Source organism: Coloeus monedula (assembly GCF_965178545.1).
Source record: "Coloeus monedula genome assembly, contig: HAP1_SCAFFOLD_278, whole genome shotgun sequence".
Lineage (NCBI taxonomy): Eukaryota > Metazoa > Chordata > Aves > Passeriformes > Corvidae > Coloeus > Coloeus monedula.
In genome coordinates this window covers 92,249-107,529 of record NW_028120658.1, presented here as the reverse complement: position 1 = coordinate 107,529, position 15,281 = coordinate 92,249, and positions in this window count along the sequence as shown.

Here is a 15,281-nt window from a genome sequence, read left to right as displayed (position 1 = left end):
CCTGGACAGTCACCCCTCTGCTGGCCACCATCCCTGCTCTGCAGTCCATTCCCGTTCCTGGCCTGGCATCTCCTTTGAACGGGATGTTAAACCACAACCACTTGCTCTGCTGGGTTTTGGGACATCAGAGACTCCTCCAAGGCAGTGGACAAAGCTCCTGTTCCCACAGCCTCTGCCTCCCAAAGCCCTGCTAGGGCCAGGCAGAGCAAGGGAAACCCCTCAGTTCCTGCTGGAAATTTCCTCTTGTGCCCGTAAACCCAGGGAAATCGTGGCTGCCCCATCCCTGGAAGTGTTCAAGGCCAGGCTGGCCGCAGCTTGGAGCACCCTGGGGATGGAATGAGGTGATCCTTAAGGTCCCTTCCCACCCAAATTATTCCGCCATTCCAGGATGATTCTGTGATCTCTCCCTGCATTTATTTTGCATCGTTTCCTCTCTAATCTGAATTCCCAAATCGAAATGATTTTTTAAAGAAATCATTTAAAATTATCCCAGGAATAAAAAGGGGTGCATCAAACATACAAGAATCATTCCTACCTCCATCAAATCATTGTTAACTGGAAGCCTATTTCCTCATCTCTGTCCTTAGTTTTCCTTTCCTAGGAAACCTTATGATCCCACAGTTTCTCCAAGAGATTTACTGGGATTGCAGAAAGGTTTGCTTTGTCAGGGAGGCAAGGGGGTTTACAACACTTGTTCCTCTGCATCTTTATCCTTTCACCAGCTTTCCCCTGGAACGGTGCTGCAAGAGAAGTTCAGAATTACTAGAATTGGATCAGGTTCACCTTTTTTCCTCATTCTTTTCCAACGACTTCCAAATTCTTGGAATTATCCTCAAATGAGGCCTAGCAAGCTACTGTGAAAATATCAATCAGAGGAACATCTTGACAAGAGAAAACCACATCCAGCAGCAGCCAAAACAATGCCACTGCTATTCTTACCTGGTCTCCAGGTGCTCCAGCCAGAGCTCCCAACACCCACTGCCATTCCATGGGGGTGAGGAGGCAGTTTTGGACGTGTTCTTTGCCACGGGATGGGATAACAGAGCCCAGAGGGTCTTTGTGTCCCTTCCAAGCCACCCCATGATTCCATGATACCATCAGCACCTATACCAATTCCATTCTGGAAAGCCCAATTCCATTCCTCCCATCAACTCAGAATTTCTCCCTTCCTCTCTCTGCTCCACATCAGGCATGTGTTGCCACAGGCATGGGATGCCTCAGCATTGCCTGGGAATGCCACTCAAGGCTGCCCTGGTGGCCTCAGTGCTCCAAAATGCCCAGCTGGCTCCCGTTCCAGTCAGGAATGTCCCAAACAGCAGCGTGGGGTGTGCCCTCTGCCATCCCACCATTGGGGCAGCTCCCATAGAATGTGACCGACTTACTGGGTTTGGAATTCCTGGCTTAAAAGTCAGGTGGTGGAATATCCTCTCCTGGGAATATCCAGAAGACCAGAAGGCTCCCTGGAAGCCACAGGTCAGGGACAGAGTCAGATGAACGATCCTGAACTGGTTTTCAGGGGATGCATCCCCAGCCTGTGGCTGCAAAAACTCCAGAGCTGTTCCTTCCCCTTGGGACAGCCAGGGAAAACATCCCCAGCATGGATTTCTGACAGGAAAAACCTCACTGCTCCAGGCTACTTGGCTCCTCCCAAATCCAGGCCAGCACTCCAACAGGCTCTAAGGACAAAACAACAGCAAAGACCATCTCAGGGCACACGCCACGAGCTGGGCGTCACATTCCTCACTGGAACTGGGCTGTTCCCACATCCCTGGGACAGTCGGGAGCATCCCCCGTTCCTCACTCTTCCATTCAGGACAAAGAGACAACAGAGCTGTCAAACAGCCAGTGTGTAACCCCAACAATCCAGGGAAAACCACCTTGCTCTGGGGAGAAACATCATGCCCAGTTATGGAAAAAGCCAAAGAGCAGTACTGGAAACACTCCCGGGCATGGAGGCTCCCAGCTCCGGAAATGCAGCTCACAGGCTTCTTCCCATGGGAACCCCAATCTTGCCCGGGACTGGGCTCAGGGAGAAAGTCCTGCCCATTCCACCACTCTGGCACAGACACCCCAGGAAGGTGTCCCTGACCATGGCAAGGGGCTGAACAGGATGGTCTGTAAGGTTCTTGCCAGCACAGACCATTCCAGGAGTTTAAGGTGGATTTGAGCAGCTCCTGGGGACATGAACACCACCCACACCTCCCACCTGGCTCAGCCCAGAGTCCATCCAGCACTCACAGAGAGCTGCTGGGAGCTGAAATTCTCCCTGCTCCCCCTGCCTGGGAAACCCTGCCTCCAGCTCCTGGGAAAGGGGAGCTGCATCCTGCTGGGTGCCCCTGGCTCTGGGCAGCTGCCGCCTTCAGGCGGGGGGATGGCTCGGGCAGCTCCGGTGACTGTTCCACCTCGATGATTTTGTGTTTTCCTGCATTTCCCTGGGCTGGAGGGGAGCAGGGGGTGCGGTGGGAGTGCGGGAAGGCAGCGGCGGGGAGGGCAAGGAGTGGGGCCGGGCACCGCACGGCGCAGGGGGGCTTCTGCTGGCACTGGAGGGGCGCGACCGTACGGAGGCGTCCCCGCCGCTGCCGGCCACTGCCCACGGGGCTCCTGCCCGCCCCCGGCGCCACTGACCCCACACCCCGTGTCCCCACACTGGGAACCACCACGGAAAATCATGCTGGAACCTCTAATCCTGAGCCCGAGCCTTGACCTTTTATCCCCTGACCTTTGACCCCTTGACCCATTCCTTGACAACCCGAGCTTTGATCCCTTACCTTTGACCATCCAGCAAGTGGCCAAGATGCCCGCGGGCGGCTACGCCAGCGAGTAGGTGAAATGGAGACCGTGGCGATCGTGCCAGACCCGAAGGCGAGCTCCTCGGGCAAAAAGATCCACGATGACGGCGAGACTCAAAGGCCGATGACAGAGATGGGTGGGAACTGCCCTGCCCAGCAAAGGCTCGGGTGATGCTGAGGAGAAACCCTCTCCCTTTACTTCCAAGGGGCCCTCCCACAACAGCCCTCTCCTCTAAGCTAACTTCCAATTGCCTCCTGGAACTCCAAAGGCCTTTCCCTTCTCCCAACCACCGCTCCCAACACTTAGCTTTCTGAAGACAAACGGACAAAATCCATCCCTGGCAGAAAAAATGCATCAGCACCTCGGATGTCAACACGTTCCCCACGGTCCGCTTTGGCAGCTGCGAAAGATGGAGAACAAGGAGAAAATTCAGCCTCTGACAACACACGCCAAAAGAGACCCCTTCCGCAAGGCCCCCTCCCTCGAAACTGCCGAGGCTCAGCGCTTACCTGCTCTCTCCAAACTTCAGCTCCACACCTGCTCACGGTACCTAAGACAACAAAACAGAAAACGTCACTGTTGCCCTCCAGAAGAGCATCCCCGGGCTACTCCACACCACTGCCCCGGCTCACCTCAAATCCTGATCTGACTCTGGAGGTGGCCAGGACAAACCTGCACAATGAAAAGGGACACGCTCAGCACGCTGCCATAGACCGCTGGCCTATCAGCCACCCCACCTAAATGCCAACTCACCTGCTCGCCTCTGGCCCTTGGCACGCCCAGGGCAGCAGCAGCACCTGCAGAGAAGCAAAGCAAAAACACACAAAACATGCTGAGAGACTGTGAAACCACAGCCTCCCTGCTCCGACTGAAGTACACCACACCTATACCTTAGGCTTGCACGCTCCAGCATCCAGGGCCAGGACATCCTGCAAGTGGACCACCTAAAACACACAAACAACAACGGATGCTTAGAGCTGCTCCAAACATTGAGACCGAGGCCGTAACAACTCATTCTGTCCACCGGTCACTGCTCACCTCGCTCCATCGCCCCTGACTGCCAATATCCGGCATTACTTCCAAAAAAAAAAAAAAGACATGGAACAATGCTGTAACATAGTAGCATGACATAGCCCAGCAGGACTGCAGAGAGGGGCAGAGAGGGAAAGCCGGCCAGGATCTCGTTCCCAGCCCTGAGCAGGGGCTTTACTGGCCTGACTGTCCTGTACTACCCGAGCTCTGGGGACAATGAACCAGGCTCAGTCCCTGCCTCACCACTGCCACCGTGAAATTCTGGCACTGCAAGAGTCAGGGGAGGTTTCAGCAGTGATTTCAGCAAGGTCAGAGCTGCTCCCAGCAAAAGCTGTTCTTAGACTACTCCTGGCAGAAGAACCCAGAGTACCTGCCACTGCAGGATGCTTGTGACTTCCAGGTGGAGGAGAAGGGTGGAAACAATCCAAGATGAAGACAGAATGATGAACACAGCAAAGAGGATTTCTGTATGCTCTGCACTGTTTTGTCACGTTCAGCCCTTCCTGGGCTGTTCTCTGCTTGTTGTTCTCAAGATCAACATCTCCGACTAAGGGCGGGTGATGTGAATTCCAAGGAAGTACAATTCAATTCTCCCCTAGATCTTTCCCTAAAGTACAAGATACTGATTCACCTCCCTTCCCACCAGAGTCAATCAAAGACTATCCAAAAACGTAAATGATGATAATGCGGAATCTGGTCTCCATTAGAAAAATTAATGTAGTATTTTTTATCAGAGCTTTGGTTAAATGTAACAACGCAGGAAGTGCCTGTGCTCAGGTTATTGGAGAGTGCGAGGTTTTCTCATCGCATCAGCCCTGTCAGCTGACAAATGTGGCTGTGCACTAAGGCACAAAGCACCGACGTTTGCACACTACAGCTGGAATCTGCTATCTCCGTGTGCAGACACAACCACTGCTCATCACAGATAAACCCACAAGGGCTGCTCCAGCACTGACTTACCTGGGGAAAAACCAGCACTAAGAGGAGCAAAATAAAAAGCATGGGAGTAATAGTTTCACCCTGAGCAGCTCCGTGAGATGGGCAGGAATCAGAGAATCCCCTGAGTAACTCTGAACTTGCTTTTCCTGATCACCTTTCACAGAATCCATAGCAGCAACCCATGGACATCCTGTGTGTAGGTTTATTCCAAAACCCACTCACAGAAACATCAGGATATTGCACCTAAAGCTGCCTCTGCCAGAGGGAAGCAAGAGCTGGGGCTGGGAGAGGAAACAGGCAGGAACTTGCTCTCAGGAGAGGCAGCACGTGGGCTGCTGGCACTGCCAGCAGGAGGACGCAGGTGGGAGCAGGTAAAATTCCAATACAAAATGCAACTGGGGAATGTGACGGTGCAGAGGCTGTAGGTTGGCAGTCTAAGAGTTTGGGGTTTATCACAGCTCTGTGAAAGCACCGAATTTCGCCAGCAGGTACCACTCATCCTCCTCAGGACAAGCTTCCAAGAGTTCATCTCTCAATTTGTGCCCCAGTGTGGGCCAAGTGCTGGTGGAGCCTGGGCTGGCACCCCGAGCTCTCACCCCAGCTGGCACCCCCAGGCCTTTCCAATGTGCCACTGCCACCCAAGCCACAATGGTGGGGCCTGAGGAAAGGAAGGAATGAGGAGGGACTTAGGACACAATCCTGCCCTTCAGACAGGCAGATTTACCTGTGCTCCAGTCTCAAGGGGGCTCTCAGTGGATAACTCAAGCATCCCGCGTGGGACACTGGGGCCAAGGAGCAGCTGGAGGCAGCTCTGTCACCTGGGCTACCTGTGTGTAGCCATATTTAGCAATAACTGAATTGATTGAAATAAAGGGTAAAAGCTTGACTCAGCCTGTAACTTTCACCTTTCTTTCAAGTGCAAAAAGAAGCAGAAAAATCCATTCATATTGATGCTTTCCAGCTATGTCTCTTTCAGATTCCCAGGTATTCATCCCCTCACAGAGTTTTAGCGGTGACACAGAAGAAAGTTCTTTGCGTGCTGCCAGAAAAACGAGATTTCTCCCATTTTTTATTTTCACACCTAAAGTATGAAAACATTATCATCACACAGAAGAGTTCTGCACACTCTCCTGTGGGCAAGGGGAAGATTCCCTGATAGGCAGATTCCAACCCCTCCTGTCCATATTTACATCCCTAAGGCCTCAGACCCTCTGGAGGTAACCACGGGGTTCCCAGGTGAGAGGAGTCACTGTGAGAACAGAATTAAACCCCAAAGCACCTCTGAGGAGACAGCGCCTGACTCTGGGAGTGCCTCCCTCTCACGTGGAAGGTGTGGCTTACTCAGCAGTTACTCCAGGAGTTCCTACTCTGCCCAGGCCAGGCCTGCTCCGGACACTCCCCGTGCCCTCAGAGCCACAAACCCAGCTCAGGGCTGGGCTCAGAGCTCCAACACCACCAGGAATGAGCACTCCCTGAGCCCCCTGCCCTCCCAGCCCTGCTCTAGGCTGGGCAGGCACTGAGGGGCTCACTGACACCTCCAGGGTGGCTCTTTAAAGGTGGTGGCACAGGTGCTCCACAGCAGACCTGTGCCAGACCCAACTTCTCCACGGGCAAGGAAGAACCTCCCAAAGCAGGTGACACAAAAAGCTCTGGTGTGGCCCAGGGACTGCTCAAGGTCACAACCAAAATTAGTTCTGAGCTCAGGGTGGTGTCACTTCAGTTCCCTGCCACTGCTGCCACTTCCTGCCACCTTCAGCTTTTGCTCCAGGCACCAAAATATGATTTTTTCAAGGCCAGCCCATCTAAACTATCTGAAATTGCAGCCTGGCCGATCTCGGGAGCTCCCACACTCACTCATGAGGATGAAGTGACAGACCAGCAGTGAGCACTTCTCCCTCTTCCAGCCAAGCTGTGAATTGCTCCTCCCTCAGCTTCGGCAACCACTTTTCGTGCCAGTTCCTGAAGAGAATCTCGTGCTGAACATCCATCACTTTTTCAGTGCAGAGCATTTGGCTTCATCCTCAAGCCCTAGAAACACTCAGCTAAACCAGCACTAAAACCTGATTAAACTTGCATCCTGCACAGCACAAAGAACTTGGACTTGGGCAGGAATCAGAATATCTGGGAATGAAGAGAACCCAAGAGCTCGGAGAGGTTTGCTTTGCCCTTGTCCTGCCTTGGGCTCCTGGCTCTGCCACAGCAGTTACAAGAAGCAGAGCAGCGACCTCCCCTCCCCTCCTCATCAACACAAACCCCCAAAAGCAGAGTTTGTCTCTCTCAGACCCACCTTGAGCTGTGTCCGCAGCAACAACGAGGCTGTTGAAAGCAGCAACCCCACAGCTCGGCGTCTGCAGGGCTGCACCCTCTCCATCCTACAGCCTCTCCACCTCCCCACAGCTTGGAGTGATCTGTTCTCCCAGTTTAGAGAAGGTGACATCAACCTCACTTTGGTTTGGGTACAAACTCTGAGGCAGACACTGAAGGCAAAGGAAGACGAGGCCTTGGTGGGAAGGGACCTTAAAGCCCCTCCAGTGCCACCCCTGCCAAGGGCAGGGACACCTTCCACTGTCCCAGGCTGCTCCAAGCCCCAGTGTCCAGCCTGGCCTTGGACACTGCCAGGGATCCAGGGGCAGCCACAGCTGCTCTGGGCACCCTGTGCCAGGGCCTGCCCACCCTCACACGGAAAGATTTCTTCCATGTATCTACTCTGAACTGAAGTTTAAGTATCTAAGCTCAAGTTCAGTTATTGCTGAGCCTCTGCTGAAGATAACTGAGACACCATAGTAGGAGAGAAAGGAAACAGGCCTGTAGAACAAACCACAGGCGAGTAACAAACTGAAATGATGTGGCCAAGAACAATTATTGCCACAGAAAAGAAACCTCAGTCACCAAAAACTCCAGTCTATTCCTACATCCTCACCCAGGGGGACTCCAAACACGACACTGCAACTCATGCTCCTCCCAGCTCCACACACACATTGCTGGGACCTCTTGCAAGCTGCTCGAGCTCTCTCCACGTGCCAAATCTGCCCATGGCAGAGGTGCTGCTTTCCTGGCTCAGCTCCCAAGACTCAACTCTCAGTATTTCCGCCCTCAATACTGTAAATTTCTGGTGATCTGGAGCAAAGATTTCTGGCTTGCTGTGTGGCTTCTCACACAGAACCTGACCCCAGGGGCTCAGTCTCACTCTCTCCGTGTTTGACACAAGTCATAAAGCAAGAACTGCAAAGACATTTCGAGGCAGTATCAGGGGCCTGAGACAGCTTTTGAGATCAAAGTTGAAATCCACTGTTTTCTTTCATTGCTGTTAAACTGTACTGGAGTCCTGGGGGCACTTTTGGGCGCCACAATATAAAAAAGATAAAAAGCTGACAGCATCCAAAGAAGGGACATGGGGATGGGGAAGGGTGTGGAAGGACCATGAAAGAGCTGCTGAGGGCACTGGGTTTGTTCTGGTAGAGAAGCGTGAGGCCAGAACACATCGGGGCCTACAGCTCTGATCTCCGCTCCCTGGGACACAGACAGGACCCAGGGAACAGCTGGAGCTGGGCCAGGGCAGGCTCACGCTGAGATCAGGGAAAGGCTCTTCCCCCAGAGGCTGCTGGGCACTGCCCAGGCTCTCCAGGGAATGGGCACGGCCCCGAGGCTGCCAGAGCTCCAGGAGCGTTTGGACAGCGCTGCCAGGGATGCCCAGGCTGGGGCTGTTGGGGGGTCTGGGCAGGGACGGGGGTGGGACTGGGTGATCCCTGTGGGCCCCTTCCAGCTCAGGATATTCCAGGATTGTCTCACTCCCCAACAGGGGAGAGTCTGCTCTCACACAGAGCTGCAAATACACTGTGCAGGAGGCAGCAAATGACAACAATTGACATTGATACATTAATAAAGCCAAGATATTAAGCAAGCCAAAAGATAAATTTTCCCTTTTGTTCCTGACCAACAAGACCTGTCCCAGTCCCAGTCCAGCCACTAAGCAACTCCAGTGTGACACAGGGACTGTCTCACACCTCGAGGCCGACACACAACAGCAGCACAGCACCGGGAGTTTAATCACGTTTCCCTCATTAGAGGAGACAATTAATGACCGCTCAGGTGCACAACCACTCCTGCAGAGCGCTTCACTAGACCCCGTTTTGCAAGAACTCCCCCAGGCTGCAAAGCCCCATTTGCCAGGGACCTGAGAGAAGAATTCGGTAGTTTTAAAGGAATGTCAGGAACTAGGAATACACCTGAGTGTAGGAACCGAGAGTGCCGAGAATATTTCTCGGTTTCCATCTCGCCCGATCCATGTGTTACGGCGCAAGGCAGAGGCAGGTCCCTACCTCCCGAGCCTGGGGTCCTCCCATCAGATGAGCCATGCGCGCGGCCAGGGGCGGTCCCGGAGCTTCCATCGGGCCCTCCCGCTATCCCCACGCGGCCCGGGTTCGCGGCCGCTTCCGCGTTTGAACGGCGGCGCCTGCTGCTGACGTCATCACTCCCGCCGCTTCCATCCCGGCCTTACTTCCGCCTTCGGGAGCCCTCGCTTCCACGCCTGCGCGGCGCGGCATCGGCCGCCCCTCCTCAGTGCCGGTTACCCCGGCAACGCCGCTTGCGGCTCGAGCCGCTCCTGGCCCGGCCCCGGCCCTGCCCGGGACGTCAGCCCCGGCCCCGCTGCCAGCCCAGCCCCGGCCCCGCTTCCAGCCCAGCCCCGGCCCCGCTGCCAGCCCAGCCCCGGCCCCGCTGCCAGCCCCGGCCCCGCTTCCAGCCCAGCCCCGGCCCCGCTGCCAGCCCAGCCCCGGCCCCGCTGCCAGCCCCGGCCCCGCTTCCAGCCCAGCCCCGGCCCCGCTTCCAGCCCCGCCCCGGCCCCGCTTCCAGCCCCGCCCCGGCCCCGCTGCCAGCCCAGCCCCGGCCCCGCTGCCAGCCCCGGCCCCGCTTCCAGCCCCGGCCCCGCTTCCAGCCCCGGCCCCGCTGCCAGCCCAGCCCCGGCCCCGCTGCCAGCCCCGGCCCCGCTTCCAGCCCAGCCCCGGCCCCGCTGCCAGCCCAGCCCCGGCCCCGCTGCCAGCCCCGGCCCCGCTGCCAGCCCAGCCCCGGCCCCGCTTCCAGCCCCGCCCCGCCCCCGCTTCCAGCCCCGCCCCGCCCCCGCTTCCAGCCCAGCCCCGGCCCCGCTTCCAGCCCAGCCCCGGCCCCGCTGCCCGGCACCAGCGCTTCCCAGGCCAGCCCGGTCCCGCCCACGGTCCCGGCCGCCCGCCCGGCACCTCCAGCCACACACGGACGCTTCAGCTGCCACGCCGATACGACCGATAAGCACAGCACCTCCAGCCAGCAGTGCAATTCGTTCGGCTACTGCAGTTCCATCCTAGGAGCTTTCGGCAGCTACACCTCCTACCAGCTCTGTGTCCACACAGCCCCCGTCTGCACCGCAGCCACAGCCGTGGACACACAGCAGAGACATTTCAACAGCTGCCGTGTCACCACGGCATGTACCCCCTATCATCACTCTGATAACACCACTCAGAGGATTATCACAACAATCACACGATGCTGAACCATGTTTCCCGTGCCATTTCAGCGAAACAAATACGATTTTATCTCCAGAACAGAAAGAGGGCTTTCTCAACTATACGTGGACACCTCTTCCATCACAACAGGACCAAGCACGTGTTATTAATAGTGACGTCTCGCATCGAGACATTCCATTTCATGCACATTCTTCTCGAACTTCTCAGGGACATTCAGCTGATTTTATGGGACTTTTTCATCCTCAAATGCCTGCTCAACACTTCAGTGAGAAGGATATAGTGACCAGCACAGCTTCAGAAAGCATTCCTCTATCTTCCCAAGCTTCATCTCCTTTTTTTACAACAACCAATACAACTCCAACTTCTCATATGCCTTCTTCACAGCTTCGAAATCCACAACAGGCATCTGATCCCTCATTTTTCCACCGTCGCTTTCAGCTTTCGGATGACTTTGTTCGTCACCTTTATTTCCGACTCAGAGAACGTGCAGATTATCTGCCTCCAGAGGTTGCAGCACTGGGTCCCCACCCCTCACCCATCCCGCATGCTGGCAGTACCCTACCCAGATCCACTGCACCCTCTCCTCCAGTGGCCAGATCACAGCCACCTGCGATGGCAGGTTCAGCCACTCCTCGTTTATTTCCTTACAGTGCACAGCCGCAAATACCGACCCCTATTCCTCATCCAGGAGGGGGAGAAGAACATGGAATAATAATAAAATAAAAATTTAAAGTTGTTTATTTTATATTAATTTTAATTTCATAAGAGAACTACATACCCCATGACATTTGAGTTTCAATTATTAATTCAGTTAAGGTTCTCTTTAAAGTTTGTTTCATCCTCTCTACCCGTCCTGAACTCTGTGGGTGCCATGGGGTATGTAGTTCTCTCATAAAATAATAAAAAAAAAAAAAAAAAAAAACAAACAAACAAAAAAACCTTTAAAATTCTTATCCCTTAGACCCTATGTTTCCCACCCAGCATGAAGCATACTTGCTTTCTTCTGTGTTAATGAGTTCTTTTGAATTTATAAATACTTGTATTAGCGGTGATGGCGCCCGCCCGCGGAGTGATCCGCCGGAGGGACTATTTGTGATGCGCTCCTGCCCGCGGAGGGATCAGCGCTGATGCCGCCCCGCCCGCCCAGCTGCTCTCGCTGCCTTTTCCCGCTCTCCCCTCTGCTCCCAGCGCTTCTCCTGCAAAGGGCGCGGCTTTTCCTGGGCTCTTTTCCTGCCGGGCTGCAGCGAGCGCTCCCCTCAAGGAGCAGGGGCAGCTTTGCTCGCGGCGGCAGCGATTCAACAGAGCAGGCCCGGAACAATTCCTGCTTAGCCGGGCTTTGAGCACATTCCTGAGCCAGCACCAGCAGCAGCGAGTGAGGCAGCGGCACATGAAGGAGGCTGCGGCTCTGGCCAGGCTGGGGAGGGGTTCCTCTGTAAAAGAAGAACAGGGAGAGACAAACCAGAAAGGGCAGGAAAAAAAGAAAAAGCCAAGACAAACTAAACTTTTTTTAAAAAATAATCTGGATCCAGAGGGACTTCTGGCTGGAGAACTTCCTGGGGAGCAATCCTGCCCCTCTGGGAGGCAATGCCAGGGCAACTCCAGCTGAAACCTGCACACAAACACCACAAAGATTTCAGATATTTGCAGGAAGCATCCACTTAGCAACTGCTGCTTAATAATTTATTCCCTTTCCCATTAAATGGTACATTCAGTCCACAAGACTTCAACACCTTTCTGGTAGTTTTATTTACAGTCTGCAGCGTGTTCTGTAAAACACAGGAGTGCACACAGACACACACGCACAAACATTTAAAGAAGTACAGTTTATTCCAAAGGAAGTCTACGCACTACTTTTTCCATAAAAATTATTAAAAATACTTTAGTTACTGTATTCTACCTAAACCAAGATACTTGAGAATTCTTCCACAAGTGATGCCCCCTCCCCACAAAGGGCACTCCGACAAGAAGAAATTCAGGAGACTGCATCACCAAATAAAATCCTAATGGCAACTGCTTCAATGCACCAGAAGAACAACGAATTCCCACTCTGCATCCAGCAATCCCTGCTCTGCAGCCTGTCTGCATCTGCTTTTGTAGGGCTTGTGGGGCTTTTGCATTCACTTCCTTCTCCAGGGCAGTTCCCACAAACAAAGAATGACTGAATTTCTGCAGACTGTCACTCGGCAATCCTGCATTTCACACATGCAAAGGGAAACACTTTCCTTTGAGCCCTTTATTTCAAGGAGTCTCTTTTTTACTGAGCATCCAGTGAGAACAGTGCCCAGTTGTGGCTGTTATTATTTCTCTGCTTTTGCTGCGTGGCAATATTATGCTGGAGCTCTGCAGAACACCCACTGCAGCCCTTGTCTCACTGGGGCACACCGAATTGACAAAAAAAAGGCACAAAGATGAAACTCCTAAAGCAGCAGCAGCCCCAAGTCACTGAGCTGCTGCTTCCCACCACCAACACTCTGTGTCTCAGCAAACACTTCCAACGCACGAGCCAAGGCCACAGGGGAGTGAAAAGCCCAGAGCCTGCGGGCAGGACAAGCACTCCATTGATCAGTAACAAACCAACACAGCTCAGCTGGATGGTGCACTTAAGACTGGACCTGGAAGCATCAGGAAAAGCCATTGGAACACAAGCTCAGCAGCACAGAATCCATTTGGCACCAGCTGATGAGATGGGAGGCTCTGTGTGGGACACGTTGTGCATTCAGCTTCAACAATGCCACAGCTCCACAGCAGCGCTGAAAAACTTCTGCTTTTAACAGTTGGAGAGGATTTTCTCAATGGAAGTGAAGCTGTCATTAACAGAGGAACAGCACACGATGCACAACATAACCTGCAATAAATAGCTTTTGCTTTCCAGCATGTAAGCATCCAGGTTACTGGACTTCAGCTCATGGAAACGAATCTGATGATAGATTTTTTTTTTAATTTTTCTTGGAACTAAAAAAGTAAAATCTTCCATAAAAGGATAAAGCACAAAAATACTCTCTCAGTACGTCTCAGGAAGCCATTTAATACCTTCCATGTCCTAGGAACAACTAGGCAAAACACTTGGAAAGTGTGAGCAGTAGAAATGTTGACCATTGAATGTTTGGCAGCTGTGTGCTCCAGCCCCTGGGAGGGGCTTGTCCCCCACTCCACACCAGTCCTGCAGCTCCCCAGCTATTTCTTCTTCTTCTTCTTTGGGGGCTCATCCTCAGAGCTGCTGCTGCTGCTGCTGCTGGAGGAGCTCGGATCCGAGTCGAAGTCGGAGGAGGAGGAAGAGCTGCTGGAGGAGGAGGAGGGGGAGGAGGAGGAGTGTTGGGTGGAGTCGCGGGAGACAAGCACTCAAGGCATCATGTTCAGCAAGTCTCGATTTATTTTTCAAAACTACACTTATAGTACCTTTAATTAGCTCATACATATTGCAAAAGTCGAGCTCCTCATTGGTGGGAGCTATTCCGTGGGATCTGTAAACACGGTGGTCTTATCTTCCTCTTCCATATGGTTTCTGTCTTCTTACTTATCTGAATGCACATTCTGTTATCTATGCAACCTCTTGCTCAAGGACTCAGTGTCTGCATCTTTACTAAGCCTGCTGTGTTATCATGACCTTTGCTTTTTAGCCGTTCTTCAGAAAGACTCTCAACAGAGGAGGAGCTGTCCTCACTGTCACTGTCCTCGGAGGAGGTAGAGGAGTCCTGGCTGTCAGAGGAGTCGCTGGCTGAGCTGTCACTGCTGCTGCTGCTGCTGCTGCTGGAACTGGTCACACTTTTGGACCTGGGAGAGAACAAAGAGCTGAGCACAGCCCTGCCAGAGCCCATGGCACCGTGTTCTCTGCTCTGCTGTAATTATCCAAAGATCAATTTGTTGCCTTGAAAATTTCCAGGCCTCACCACCTAAGATGAATTCCTGTGCCCTCCCTCCCTTTCCCACTCCTGGATGAGTGGATTTTGGCCATTTGAGCAACGGCAGAGTGGCCCCAGGGCATGACATAGGCCAGCAGGACTGCAGAGAGGGGCAGAGAGGGAAAGCTGGCCAGGATCTCGTTCCCAGCCCTGAGCAGGGGCTTTACTGGCCTGACTGTCCTGTACTACCCGAGCTCTGGGGACAGTGAACCAGGCTCAGTCCCTGCCTCACCACTGCAGCAGGAATTCTGTCAGTTGTGACCAAACTTGTCCAGCGAACACATCCTACAAGCTCCTTCCTGGGCAGTTATTAATAAGGAAAACCAAGAGACTGTAAACAACCTTAAAGCAGGATACCAAGCTCCAGCCTTTTCTTTGAGAAGCAAATATGGCTAATTTGTGCCTGCTCAGAATCAGAAGGAGCAGCTGATCTCCTGGCAAGAGCCCAGGGTGGAGCACGCAGCAGAGCTGGGACACTGTGGTGGGGTCCTGCCACGTTCCTCACCATGGGGCTGCCGAGTCCCTGGGAAGTGCCCGTTCATTGGGTCACCCTGCTGCCAGCAGTTGTTTCCCACTCCACATTAATGTTTCATCTCCGGCATTTCAAATGCTTTGCATTTCTGTAGGAGCAGGGAGCCTGTCTCCCGTGGCAACAGCACCAGGAGTCCAGGACAGGAGAAGGAGCTGAATGGGAGCACAAACTGGAGAGGTTTCTCACCACAGCTCAGCTGATTGCTGTTACTGAAACCCAGTTCTTGCAGTAAATCAATCCCAAGTGTTTGCTCCTCCATTCTGCCACAGCTCACCTCAAATACCACTGGATTTGGAGCCTTTCAGTGGCCAGGGCAGCTCCAGGTGCCCCAGGCAAGACCTTGGTGGAGACTTTCCCTTGTCAGCAGTTTGCCAGGGGACCCTCAGAACACCTATCCTGTTGTTTTCATCCATGGAACTAGTGGGATTCTCAACCCTGCAAGAGGCAGAAGCACCAGCAATCCTGGCCCTTCCTCACTAGGACTTTCAAAATAAGCCAAGGTCTTCTGTGTCTGTTCAAATTAGCTTTAAAGGCACTGATTTAACAGAGAGGGTATTCCCCCCCTCCTGAAATTCATTGGGAATTAGAAATGGA